This window comes from Saccostrea echinata, unplaced genomic scaffold, assembly GCF_033153115.1.
Source record: "Saccostrea echinata isolate AGI-Se365-2 ecotype Australia unplaced genomic scaffold, CSIRO_AGI_Sech_v1 ptg000033l, whole genome shotgun sequence".
NCBI classification, from domain to species: Eukaryota; Metazoa; Mollusca; class Bivalvia; order Ostreida; family Ostreidae; genus Saccostrea; species Saccostrea echinata.
This window is the reverse complement of record NW_026889782.1, coordinates 35117617-35133542: the sequence shown is the minus strand read 5'-3', so window position 1 is coordinate 35133542 and position 15926 is coordinate 35117617.

Here is a 15926-nt window from a genome sequence, read left to right as displayed (position 1 = left end):
TGAAATTTTCTTGTTATCTTTGAGTACATTGATCTTCCTTTTACATTGTTTTTTGTTAATTGCCATTTTCATTCCAATTAATTTGTCATTATATATTTTGGTGTACATCTTTCAAGTTGTCACAGGATATAAAAAGATGAATGATGGAAACCAGTAAATAAACATAGATTTCAAATTTCTGTTTTTTATTATTTACTGCAGTTATTGTTAACCTTATTTTGTTCACATCATATGTATACTGGGGAACACTGCTGCAATTTGGCAGAAAAATTCTGCAGTCACTATTAATATGAAATGACTACAGTAGAACTAGAATTTCACTAGAAATTCAGAGCAACCACTTTGAGCATTATGATGACTAGCAGACTTCAATTGCATATCGGATAATTTGGCTTTTCAGTCAAAAGGATTAGGATACAACACAATCTATGTTCAAGGGTACAGATGATGTTTGTGTGTACAAGACAAACTATTTAGGATAAGCAAATCGTATACAAATAACATCATAATGCTAACAAAATTGCATACCATAGTGAAAAATTGCATTAATTCTTATTTTACAGAAACAATATTTTCAAATTCTATTCCTTATAAGTGTACACTGCCAGCTTAGCGCTTTTCAGTACTTTCAGTACTTTGATTTTAATTATTGTTGTTAATAAACAAAACGTTGTCCATAGATCCAGATAATTAATTAAAGACCTAAAAAGATTTCACTTCTCCCGTAGAAGTTTTAAGATTTTCTTCCTATGTTAAAGTTTTAAATAAAGTTTGCTTCATAGAACATCATAAAAAGGATTGACTTATAAAGGAGCATAATCAGTGCCCAAAGTATTTTCAACAGACTGCTGAAAGACCTGTTTACTGAATGATCCCTTGGTATTGCATAACTTATTGAGGATAGTTAACCAATACAATTGCACACTGGTCATTTCCGGCAGTAAATCGGAGAATCAGACATTTTTAAATTCCCTTTTTTCTCTCTCTTTATTCGTTTCTACTGGTGTCTAAAATGATACTTGATAATAATCGGAATGACATTAGCTTTTCAATCGTCAGCTTTCCTTCCCGTGTCCGACAAAACACGATGTAATCTCTTTCAGGAACAAAACAAAAATGTATATACACTATGTGAAAGAAATGTAAAATAACTTCATTTCTTGTCGACGACATTGTCCTAACTGTCCGGTGTCTAGAACTGCACGTACTTTCGCAGTATGCGAGTAAGGCTAATTACCGTTACCATCAAAAGTAATCCCGGAAAACCATTGCAGTAGCAACATCAAAACATCAACTGCATATGATGTTCATGTCTCCAAACTAGTTCGATAGGCAAGAACATGCTTAGAAAACGATCAGTTCTTAAACAGAGGCAAGCTACTAGCAAACAAGTTGAACTTACAAGAATTTTAATCATTCCTTTTAAAGTCACATTTTTGCAAATGCTTTCAATCATTATGATCTTGTGAATACTATCTACCATTGGACTGCGTTTTCTCTGACATTTTTCATACCACTTGTTATGTCATTACTTCATACAAAGTCTGACTTCTAAATCCCTCATCTTTCTTAATAATATGCAAGACTTATGGTGTGTGTGACGAGTAAACAGGGGATGCTTACTCCATATAGACAACTGATCCCACCTCTTTTGTTTTTAGGGGTCCATACTTTTGCCATCATCTTGATTCATTTTATTTCGTGGATAGATTAGATTTATCATTGTTTGTTATCCCCATCTTTTACCATGTACTTGAAAAGCACATGCATTTTTCACACTGAGACATTTCAAAGCGTCTAAGATATAAAAAATATAGAAATCGGCTTGATGGCTTGTCTACGTGAAATCTATAAATATTGACTTCAATATTTTCAAAAAAGTAAAGAATAATCTTATCTTAGTTACTTGAATATATACTTGCTATAATTAAATTTGTTCAAAATGAAGGACAGATGGAGCAATGTAATTTTCATTACAATATGCAAGCTGGTTTAGACCAGAACTCATGCGTAAGTTAGACTGGATATCCTTCGATCATATAGAATGAATTTTGTTTCTTTTGTGTTGCAAAAATGCGTTTTACAGAATTTATCTATTTTCGGTTTGAAATTTAGGTATTAAATTTACCTTTTAAACCATGAACAATTTCTCTTGTCGCTGTATCTTCTTCAGCTTGTTTTCTCAGTTTTTCAATGAAGTAAAGGTCGCGGACAGGGTCCAGTGTCTCATGTCTCAAAAAATTCATACCTCTTTCATACTTGTTACGGTTGTTAAGGAAAGAATCAAGTTGTATCACTGCTGATCTGACAGTGGACCAGATTGTGTTGAATTCAGCATTGGAAAGGACAGGACTAGAAGAATGAAAAAATCGATTTCTGGCTATACGAATCCTCTCAATGTTGGCAGAGAGAGATCTGTCGGTAGGATCAGGATCATTTCCCCAGCCATTGGTGTGTGGTGGTATGTTACACACGTTTCTAAGTAGTATGTACAATAATGGAATGTCCATATCATTGTAGTTTCCAGTATAAGTACTGCCTCTAGGTAACATTAAATTTAGTTGTGGTACTGTCAGATGAGGAAGATTACTTATCTTTTGTTTAATGACGTGTGGAAATGTTGACGGTGGTACATGGTGACGTAATACATCACGTAGTTCATCTGTACACGGACCCAGAAAAAGTCGACACGCTCTACAAGCATTCATTGTTTCCTCCGTAGACGAGTAAGGGGAGGCTGCCATAGCAATTTTTTATTGCTTCTCTAAAAATAATGACATAAGTAAATTCATGTTTAAAAAGCAACTTTACTTATAAGATAGTACAAAATAGTACGTAATATCGATACAAAAGGACGTCAAGTCACTACCTATTTGAGCTGTCATGAACTTTGCATCTAATTCAAACTTCTTTTAAAATGAGTGCTGTTGCAAAATTCACCTGCCGCAATTGTGTTTTTGAGTTTAGTATGTCCCATTATTTTAAAAATACATCCCTTAAATAACCTTGATTAAAATTTATAGTGTCAAAAATGCTTACGAAAAATATACTTTTGAAATGCACTCCGTTTTATACAAGTGGTTATAGGTATAATTCAATTTATGTGAAACACTTCCAAAAAATTGTGTCCCTCACTTGTTCATAAAAGACATGAAGTATTCTAACAAATATGTTAACATATAGCCAATGGAACCCTCTGTATACAGTGTGTGTACATTAACTTAAGTACATAACTTACAAATTAACATCAAAACAGACCTCATTATCCAATATTAAGATTTGATAACGGTTAAGAATTGTAAGGCAGCCTCCTTTTATACCTAGTTTTACCTTTCTTTTTTACCGACATAGGGTTATGACCAAAGTAAATGATTTAAATGTCTAATGATTTTGTTTCATGATTTTGGGTCAGGGCATATCCTTGAGTCAAAGGTTACCCGCTGATAATCGTTTCTACTTTTTCTCAATCAGCGATATTAGAACAGAAAATAATTTAATAATGTGTACCTATTAAACTTGTTTTTGACCAAAATGACCTGGGCTCAAGGTCAATGTACACTTTAGGACAAAGATTGCTTTCCACTCTCAGTTACAAAGTTATGACCAAACTGAAGATTAATTTTTCTTATCCATGTCCCAGAGGCAATGTAAAATGGAATCCTAATGGGAAATGGTAAAGAAAACAAACACTTTTCGATTTCATAGAAATACAAAACATACAAATCTGTTTATATAATCAGGGCATAAATACGGACCCCTGTAAATTTATGGTGCCTAGGAGGAGTAAGCATCCCCTTTTGACCGGTCACAGCCGCCTTGAGACCTATGTATTGATCAAGGAGACGGAACATTTCCTAATCAAATTAAGTATAAAAACAAAAACCTTACAATTAGTGAGAAAAGTCAGCCAAAATACGATGCAATACTAAGATATAGTTGCTAAATAGGACATTATAACGATCATTGAATTTACGAAACTCTTAATTTAAACGAAGTTATTGAAATCCCTGTAACATTAACTTCTCTGTCAGTAACTTGTCTCGGTTAAAAATTAATCGTACTTGGTGCATGCTCTTAAATATCGAATAAGTTGGGAGATGTATACACCATATGCAGGTTTAAGAGGAATTACTACACAAATAAGGAAAGTTGACGATGGAAAAGTTGAAGTCATCTGCTTTGTCATACAATTTATTAATTAGTTGGCGATATCGCCTGTAGTGAATACAACACCAATGTTCTCTGAAAATACCAGATACACAAGCTGGCATTTTAATAATTTTCTTAAGAAACAAAGAAGTCTCTATGCTAGGGAAGCGTATTGCTGCCAATTGAAAATATTTTTTTTTCTAAGTCGTACGTACGACATAATATCTCGTACGTACGAGATACTAAGACGCACGTGCGAGATAATAAGTCGTACGTACGAGATACTAAGACGTACGTTCGAGATAATAAGTCGTACGTACGAGATACTAAGACGTACGTACGAGATAATAAGTCTTACGTACGAGATAATAAGTCGTACGTACGAGATACTAAGTCGTACGTACGAGATACTAAGTCGTACGTACGAGATATTATGTAGTTATCAAGATTTGTTGAAGGATAGCATGATGCATAAAAAGTACACAAGTCAAATACGCTTTCGTACCATGCCTAGTCATGCTTTTGTGATAAAGTCAATTTTGTTTCTTTGTATGTTGTTTAACGTCCCTCTCGAGAATTTTTCACTCATATGGAGACGCCACCTCTTGCCGATGGAGAGCTGCAAATTTTGTCCTATAATCGGCACTTACGGCCATTGAGCAGTGAGGGATCTTTTTCGTGCCAGCACCTACTGCGACACGGGACCTCGGTTTATACGGTCTCATCCGAAGGCTCGGTCTCCACGTCCCACAGTGGGATTCGAACCCGCGACGTAAGGATCAACTCCTTACTCCGCGACTATAGAGCAGACGCTCTAACCACTGCGCCACGCGGGCGACGTGATAAAGTCAAGTTTTAAATCCTACCACGGTTATTTTAAGGAGATCAAACCTGCAATATTTATAATTTCTTTGTGTTACTTTTTACCCCCTTTAAATTTTCCGAGGTTCAATCTTTAATGTGTTGTTCTGTTGTCCTTTGTAAATTTCCCCTTTAATTCTGTATACAACTAAGCTCCTGCTTTAGCCAAGGATGAATAAGATTTAAAAAAGAAAAAAAAATTATTCTGATTCACTATTAAATCTTTCACCTTTATATTTTTAACAAGTCGTTTATGCCATAAAGGTTATGAATTACCCTGAACTTTTTTCTTGATAAAATTATAATGCATTCATTATTACACAATTCAGAATTCATGACGACCTTGTCCAAGAAAAGGCTATTTTGAGGCAAAGAATGAAGGGTGTAATCTAACTTGACACTTTGTCAAATTGAATTAAAGGTATAAGGTAGGTGTTAGAGTCTCGTAATTAACGGTTGGGGATTTAAAAAAAAATGTTCTTCTGTCTTCGGTAATTTATACCTAAACAACCAATAAGAATGCATAATCAATATGTATTAAATCTAGCTGACAAAAGGCGTAACATTCGTTTGTTTGTTGAGCTCATTATTATATTTGCCTTTTAAAGGGACTTGGATTCTATTATACTACAAGTTATGCTGTTCAGCGTACAGTATTCTTTCTTTTTATATTCATATGTCAGTTTCAAACCTTCATTATTTAAATTGCTCTTATATGCACGTAGGTTAAGGTTTCCTACAGATTAAATACTTAAGTGCACTTCATGCCTTCACTTCTCTGAACTACAAATTATTTCGTAATAATAAAACAATTATATCTAATAAAGTTTTAGAGAATTGTCTTTATAATTATGCAGGCTTTTATGATAAATAAAGTCAGGTTTTTAATCTTAGCATTGTTTTGTGAGGAAATCAAAGCCTACGATTTTATAATTTTTATGATTTATGCTAAGTCTTTTTATCAATTTAAATTTTCTAAAGTTCAATCTTTCATGGAGTATTGTTCAGTTGTTCGTTAGTAAATTGGTCTTTTAATTCTGTATACAAATTAGGTTTTGCTTCAGCCAAGGATAAATAAGTTTTAAATTATATCTTATCATAAATTTTATTATACTTTTAACAACTCATGTAGACCTTGTCCAGAACCAGACTATTTGAGGCATACAATCACGGGGGTAATCTAACATAACACTTGGACAATTGAATTAAAGGTATAAGGTGGATATTGAAATCGCTTGGGTGTATGAAAAACATTTATTCTTCTGTTTTCGGTAATTCAGATCTAAACAATGAATAAGAATGCATGAACAATATGTACTGTTTCCAGCTGACAAAGTAACATTGTTTTGTTTGTAAAGCCCATTATTACTTATGCCTTATAAAGGAACTTGGAATTTATTCTGTTTAGGGTTATGTAAGCGTCATCAATCAAATAATTTCCTTTCTGAGTATGAAGTTCGTCAAATTCATATGTCAGTTTTTTTTTATACTTTTAATATCCTCAACAGTAAAATGAATTTGAATTACCATACCCCTACCGGATTCCAAATCGTTATTATAATCTTATGAATAGTTATATATATATATATATATATATATATATATATATATATATATATATATATATATATATATATATATATATATATATATATATATATATATATAAACAATGATTCATTGCACAAGTACTACGAGGTTAATATAAAAAGATGCTTCATATCTTTGTTGACAAAAATAATTTTACCTTTTGAAGACCAGGTCTGCAAACAATCTGTTAGAGTTCCCATAGGTAGTGAATTGAGTCCAATTATAATCATACCTTCTTTTTTTTTTAAATTTTAATGAAGCAGAATTCGTTCAAAAGTTTCTACGTCATTTTTTTGTAAATCTGAAATGTATAAACGTACCTGGTGTTCCTTAATTTTCTTATTTTCTGTAAGTTTTTTCCCTAAATGATCGGGTTGTTCGTATAATCGAAGCTTTATTCGCTTTACTCACCATGAACACCTTATTCTGTACGTATATTCACAGTATTGGCGTGATGACGCGTCCTATATTTCTACATAAGCAATTTCGCCACATATGATCCACATATGCATTGCCTTTTATATGAGGATCATATGAGGATCATATGAGATTCATATGTATATTCAATCATATGAATATCATGTGTGGCAAATCAGATGTGGATCATATGTTTATGCATATGTAAATCATATGAAGCAATATACATATGATACACATATGAAAGTTTCTGCATATGAGAATCATATGCATACTTTGAGAATTATCATATGAGAATCATATGAAACAGATCTGTGTGTGTTTATTTATTTGTCCTTGTTATAAACAGGTAAAATTCATTTTTATTTTAATTCAATGAGATAAAAAAAATACGTTTATTCAATGTTAATCAGTTAACACTTGAGTAATTTCATATTAAGCTAAATATGAATAAGTTGGTGTTATATTTTAACAACTAGACTGCATGATTAAAAAATAATTTCAATAATATATATCAAGATGTGTAAATTTAAATGTTTATTTATTCAAAAGAATCAAGATGTTCATTTCCTTAAGAAGCTAGGATAAAAAGGGAATAAGTACTCTGTTACTCCCCCCTCCCCCTCCCCCCCCCCCCCAAAAAAAAAAATCCCTTCATAAAATTCAAAATTTGTTTTCTTAAAAAACAAAATTCATCAAGAATAAATTGATTTGTATTTTATCCAAAAACCGTTATGGTTGGTTTTATTTTATGAGTAAAATTAAAATTATTCCACATTTTATTTACGGACCTGTTTCGGTTTTTATCAGATGAAAGTGTACGTCATGTTTGACGTCACTTCTGCAGCAGAAGAGTTGGGTGTTTGAAAAAGTAAGTGATCGCGGATACGTTTTAAAAGACTTTTTAAAGGCTAGTTTATTGTGTTTAGATCATTTCATTACGGTTACAGATCCGTATAAACTTTCTAGTACTCTCATCACTTGTATATAATTGTTAAATTAATGCAGTTCGTAAAAAGCCGATAAACCTAGTGATCAATAAGTAATTTTGTTTGTTAACGATGAATGTTTAGGCCATTAGCATAACTTATTTTTCAGATTTGTTTCCCTTTTGTTAATAGCTACGCTTGAATATTTATATTCGATAGGAAAGTGAAAATAGAAATCTTGTAAAGCAGTTAACGTAAAATGTTTGTTGAGATCGTTATTCATTCGGTTCTTTCATCAAATTAATGAGAAACGTGTTTTAAATAATGTATTTAGGAACTGGAGTTCAGTGACACAGTGCTGTTTTGTTTTTGTTTTTTGTTTTTTGTTTTTTTTTGTTTTTTTTTTTTGTTTTTTTTTTTTTTTTTTGTTTTTTTGTTTTTTTTTTTTTTTTTTTGGTTCAAAGAACCCCAAAGCTGATTAGACTGACGATTGAACACAAAGCTGATTTGACTGGTTTGGCAGACAATGCATGATCACAATGCAGGTAAAAATAAATAAATAAATACAATAATCATCACAGTATATATAAGTAATGACTTAAACATATATCAAAAACTAAATTAATCCAACTCTTTTTCTATAGAACAAATCCAGCACACTAATAAAATGTATATAAGTATGAAAACATATGAAAATAAGTAAGGCATATATTATAGAACTTGCTGGCTATAAAAACTATGAAGAACTATAAAACTGTACATTATCTTCTGGGGGATAATGCCTTTTAGCTTAATCAGACATTCAAGGTACTATTACATGTGTATTGAAAGTACATTATCTAATTTCATTTGATTATTTACATGTATATAAATTGACATTTATAGATTTTTTTTTCAGCACTAGAGAATTTAACCTAAAGACTTGTACTCACTCTCTTTTGTAGTTTCTTTTAACTTTTAGTTGGATTAGATATATGTCTAGAAAATATTTATACTGTGTGAATATTTGTTTTATAATTTATATAGGTTCAATATACAGTCAGCCTCTCTCATTAATAAAATGGAAGAACAGACACCAATATCCTAGGCTTGCTTCAAAATAGATAAGTACACCCTGTATAATAAACTTTGTTATATTTTTCCCAACAAAGTTTTAGGATATCCTGGATTCAGAATGTCTGTTTCTCTGCCTGTTTGTTTGTCTGTAGATTTTTTGGTCCAAAAATTGTACATTCGTATCCCAATCTATTTAATTTTTTGCAATCTGAATTAATATATACTACTTAAACATTCCAAATTCAATTGTCAAAATTGTTGAAAAAAAGTTATTACTTTTAAAATTTTATGATTTTTATTATGAAGCATGTCTTCCAAAAGTGAAATAAATGTCTTGGAAATAATATAGGGTGTCAACAACTGTTTTAAAACATTACCTGGTAGTTTTATCATATAAATGTATACATTTTCATGTACTTTGGTTAATGATTTGGGGGTCTGCATCAAGCAGAAATGGATTATATATATTATATCAATTATTTTTTTATATAATTAAAAATTTGCAGAGAGAATGTCAATTGGCTTAAAGAAAGATTTAGCATCAACCCCTGGATTTCTTTTAAGGATACAGAAGTACAAGTATGATGAATATAAATGCTAGCTAACTATTTTGCAGGAATTGAGCATTTAGGTAGATGCACTGAGCATTAAAGTAGATGCACTGAGCATGTATGTCATATCATATGAAACTAATAAAGTTTATAGTCAATATGTATAATAGTGAACCATTTTTTCTTGAAGAATCTTAGTATGTGTTTGATGTATAGAAAAATAAGTGAAAAATCATTGCTTTATTCATTCAGGAGATGCTCAGCAATCTGGCAAAGAAGGCTGGCTGGACATGAAATTTTATGGGGGTTATGTCTAGCTTTGGATCCACTGAATTCACATATTAGTCAGAAATCGGATCAGAGCAAAGGTGTGCACACATTTTATTTATATATGTTACATATCATCCTAAGAAGTATCAAAGTCTATTGCTAAATTGAATAACCTTGTCAAAACCAAAGTTATGATATATAGAATGCACCTTTTTTCAATTGCCACCTCTCGGGCCTTTCCGTCACGGTAGCTCAGTCAGTAGAGCGCTCGCTCAAGGATCAGAAGGTCATGTGTTCGAATCACGGCCGCGACTGACCTAAGTCAATAAAAAAAAAAAGAAGCAACTGTTCCTTCGCCAGGCGTTCGGCACTTTGAAGTGAAAGTTGCGGGTCCTTCGGATGAGACCTTAAAAACCGAGGCCCCGTGTCACGATATGAGTTGGTACGATAAAGATCCCTCACTGCTCAATGGCTCTGAGTGCCGAGTAAAGGTCTAAATTTGAAGCCCTTCACCAGTACATGGTGACGTCTCTATATGAGTGAAAAATTCTCGAATGCGGCGTAAAACAACATTCAATCAATCAATCAATTGATCCTTTCCGACAAGCAAAACAAACAAACTCTGATGTGTTATCATGACGTCCATGACAACCCCCCTTTTCATAAACTTTGATAAAAAATGTAGGGAAACCTCTTATCTGTAGCGTTTGGATTTCAACTTTATGGAATGTAAAGGTAATACCAAAAATATACTACAAGAACGACTTTTAACTTTGTCTTTAAGTGACTCCATCTTGTTTAGATTTTTAACAACCGGTGATCTTAATACATCTGAGGTTGTTTTTCCGACCTGTGACGGAAAGGCCCGAGATGATGCGGTTGCTTATTTTTACTTTCTACTTGTTAAAGCGGTTTTCTGAGATTTTGCCTTCAGAATAATTCACTGCTTCTAATTTCGACTTCCATATATTTAATCCTTTGATCCCTTCTCCTTTTTGTTCAAATTTTCTACAATATGATTCATTAGGGAGGGGGGGGGAGTTCGGAAAATATTCATAAAATAAACAATTTATTTGTTTTACGCACAAATTAATGTCATATAGCAAAATTATCAACATTAATTAATAATGATACATAAATTTCTTAAATTGACGTAAACATTTCATATTCCTGCCTGATGATGCTAATGATTTCTGCAGATAATGGCACAAATAAAAGAATGACACACGTCTGCTTGAAAAAAAATTGGCCAAAACCTCAGTGTTTTGAAGATTTCAATTTTATAACATTTCATTAAATAAAACAATAAAATTACAAAATATTTGATTTAAAACTCCTTGGAAATCCATAAAAAATAAAGGAGTATTCTACTTAAATATAGTAGTGTGCTCCCTTTTTACACCCATGCTTTACCGGTTAAATATTAGCATACAGTATTTTGTTTGTGTTCATTGTGTATAACGAAGCATTTCTAATTAAAACATTGTGTATTCATAATGAATAATTAAATATATCAAAAAATACAAGCCGATTTTTAACACCTATCTCACTAAAAAATGCCGGAACATTTTCCCCGATCAGACAAGGTTTCTCTATTACATGGAAATGGGCGGAGTCATTTAGATTAGATACTATAAAAAAGATATCTTGGTATGATATTTTGAATTTTCAAAGACGAATTATATGTTAAAGATTCACAATCAACCACAAATACAATTTTCAATTTACAAAACTTTGGCAATAAAAGCTATAACAAGATGAACCAAACAAGTCCATGCTGACCGATATAAAACTGAGTACGTTTTAACTGAGGACTAGCACGTTTACTGGGGGCATTTACCCGTATCGGTACAAATCCACGTGGCTTGTTATGATTCTAAATAGGTCATAAAGAGGTTAATCGCATCTAAATGAAGTCAGTGAAGAGATTCAAAATCACAATAATTTTAATTAGACATAGAGCACAAGGTTGTTCAACAAAGATATTTTCACTCAACATTTACACATATAATATACACATTATATTTCGAACTCGACTCTGAACAAACCTGTGCTCGGTGTTTACGAAAGCTGCGAAGTGTGCACCTGTCAATGATTTCTTTTGACATTCATGAAAATCAAAGGACCCTACCTTCAAAGCGCAGCTTCGTATGCTGCCTATATCTATTGTTTGACATTTTAGATGATGATTCAAATTATGAAGACATTAGTTAATAATAAAATTTTATTTTTAAAAATTTTAATAAACTTTCAAAATTTGACGAGTAACCGGGGACCACAGATAAGCCTTACTGAGACTTGTTCTTTATATACTATTTGTTAAAGTGGAAAAAATTTTGAACAAAAGAAATTTCTCAAAACTAAACATTTGTTTTATTTATCATATTAAATTGATTCTTCACTCATGTTTATAGAGCGATTCTTTTTTCCGGTGGTGTTGGGGGTGGGGGGTTGAGAGGAATATTCAGTGAAGTTTTAAATTAGTATTTGACATTTTTATTATAAACTTATTCAAAATACTGGATGAGAAAATTCAAGAATAAAAAGAAAAAAATTATCGTGTCCTGGAATGTAGGAAGAAAATTATTGATTTGGAACATTTTTAGCCAGTCAGTCAGGAGAGGGCAAACAAACAAACATTTTCAAAAAGATTTCCTCATAATCCCCAAACAGTTTAATCCTCTTAAGCAATTTTCTTCATTTTGACACTTTTTAAATCTTTTTAAAATGTGTTTCAACCTATATCTTTAGCCATTTATCTCCTTGATTTCCTTGATTTTTTTTGTACCATGCCTCACTATTATTCAGGACTATTGTCCCTCATATATCTTAATCACGCGGTTTAATTCGTTATTTTCATATTTTACGATAATGAGTGAAATGCAATGCTTGATTACAATAACAATCCATTAATAGACATGTGGAACTGAAGTGTATATGTTAAAGTTAATATAATAGATTAGTCCAAATTGTTGGTGTAACCCCCCCCCCACCCCACCCCCCCCCCACCCCCCCCCCCCAAAAAAATGCTACATTTAATTCAGTGAAGATTTTATGATCTTTGAAAAAGTGCAATTCATAATATACAGTTTTGTTAGACATACTGCCAGATGCCAGATGTTTTCTTGAAATAATTTATGAATTTCCCTTTACAAAATAACGTTACAAACCAGAATGTTAAGAGCTACTCACGCTGAAATGAAGCGGATAGAGATATGTGTTGCATGACACACTAAGAAGGACTTAAATTTAATAAGATTTTCAGATTCGATCACAATTATAGTTGGATTCTGAAAATAGCCAATGAATTAATTACTTGTAGAATTAACCAAATTAAAAAAAAAAAGCAAATATCATTTTTGAGGTATTTTAGATGGAGATGTATGAAGAATTTATGACAAAGTATTATGAATTATTTCTTCAGTATTCAAACCAATATAAAGTATATAATGTAAAGTGTACAGTATAAGCAATAGTTTTATGTAATAAGTAAAGCACTTATGCCTTACATTTATGGTATAAAACTGTATGGTGACAATCATTATGATGACAATGATTATGAATATGATTAATCTTATTTTCAATAACTGATTACTCCGTCTACCTGATCAATACTAAGAGCAAATAGTCGTCAGGGGATGCTTATTCATCCTAGACACCTGATCCCACCTGTGTTGTTTCCAGAACTCCGTGTCTTTCCCGTATTCGTATTCTGTACTGTAGTGTACAGGTTCTAGCTGACACAGCGGGTAATGACATTGTCTTCCTTTGTAAGGCTCATTATAATTGTATATTAAAGGAACCTTGATTTAATTTCTGAAGTGGTAATCATATACAAAGTTCTCTCTCTAAGGAGAACATTCTTCAAAATAATATTTAAAAAAAAATCAAATTGGTTTAGAATTACCATACTTAGACTGCCTATCCTACCAAACTCATTGCCCTCAAATTGTATGCTTTTCAATACTTTGTCAAACATTTCCAATGCTTTTAAAAGTCAATGCCATTTGAAATCATACACAATGGCTTTTTTCAATAAAAATTGAACTCGTAAATTTATATTCCTTGTCATTGTCCACTGTGTTAAAAAAACATTTTGACTGTTCACACAAGTACTCTGAAGTTGCTTTAAAAATATGTTTGAGTATATGATTGACAATGCATACAAATGAAGCAGATTTTTTTAAAAACTTCTACACGAAAATAAGAAGTCCCTTCCTGTGACCAATTCGACACTTTTGTGTATTTATGTATCAATATACCATTATCACCAATACATGGAGTTTATTTATTTGGATCTGTCCGTCCATCCGTCCTACCGTTCTGTCCTTCCGTCTGTATTTCTGTCTGTCTGTCTGTAACACTTTCGTTTCCGCGCGATATCTCGAGAAGCTTTTGAGCTTTTGCAGTGAAATTTTATACCACATCTCCATATGGCTTAAAAAAGACCTCTATTTATCTTGAGGTCAAAAGTCAAAGTCGTAAATTCATAGATTTGATCTATTTTATCACTTTCGTTTCCGGGCGATATCTCAAGAGGCTGTTGGGCCTTTACAATGGAATTTTATACCATAACTCCCTATGGCCCCTCAGGTTGTCTTATTTCATTTCCGTTGAGGGTAAAAGCAGCGAATATGCACATTTTAATGATAAATAATGATATTTTTTTGAAAGCATTAGCTTTTAACGCCCTAGGAATAGGCAGGGTATTTGATACAAAAGAAGAATTCAGAAAAACTGAAATGTATTGATTTAAGCACAAAATTTTAACAGCTTTAATTGTATTTGAACAATACTTTATTCATTGAATTTCTCTTTTCATGTGAGCAAATTTATTACGAAGTACAAATTGTACTTCGGATTCGTTGCCACTATGCACTCAGTGAGAAATATACCAATTTTACCGATAAATTTATTAGGAAAATCTACGAATAATCTTCCGATATATAAATATATTCACAACTTATAGTGTTATCAATGATTTACCATTATTTCAATGACCATTCACACAAAAGTTTTTTTTATGTTCATGCAGCTTTAATCGCCTCGTTTTTCTTTTTAACATAGGATTCGATGCTTTATGATGTTCTAGAACTTTCCGTCATTATAAAGATCAGTGAATGACGAAAATAATTTGCACATTTCCCTTTTTAATCGGTTATCAGAACTCATTTCTTTTATATCATTTAAGGGGGTCGACTGGGGTTTTCATTGCGCAATATTTCGCGCAGCATAGTAAAATAAAGCGTATTTACTCTTTTAAAGCAATTATTTTTACATAATTTATATAAATTAACAAATTTATGAAATCTCAGGTTAAAAAATCTTATTACATTTTTAAATAACTGACTTTTTAAACGATTTTTCAAATAATCGGAAGATAGACGTCGTAATAGTGTGTTTTTGATGTTATGAATAACGAAGTTCTTTAAGCGGGGTCATTAATTATGTCATAAAATTAAAAAAGTGTAAAATAAATGCTCTTGATATTTCAAACATAGAATATTGTGAATCTCACTATCATTTATTTTTATTTTTTACGTATATCTGTGGTATCTGTCATGTTTTGTTGTACTCCATAAAAACAGGAAAATATCCTGTATTTTGACATTTTTAGATGCCCCTCTGGAAACCAGACGGTAGAATTTTGTGTTTCTTGCATAAAATGTTCAGTAGAGTATTACCCATTAAATAGTATAATTTGAGCGAAAAGTCTATAGTAGCATTTATATAATTTGCTCCGAAGTGGGAAAAAATGGTATTCTCCTATATAATCCTATAGTAAATGTACCAGTATTTTGAGATGGTCCCTAAAAAATAACCAGACGGTAGATTTTCACTAAACTTGGCAAATATACTGAAGTTAATATAAGGTACATATGGAAGGAAATTTAAGAGTTTCTCTATAGTAGTTTTCACACAATAAAACCCAGTCGGCTCCCTTAAATTAAGTTTTGATTGAATAATTCAGTGATGAGTTTTATGATATAAATAAACGATTGCTTTTTGTCAGTTTCATTAAAAATTGCCAGTAACTTAGATTCGGCAACCGGAACCGCCACCGTACTTGCGTTCAATATTTTTATATAGTTTTCGATGCTAA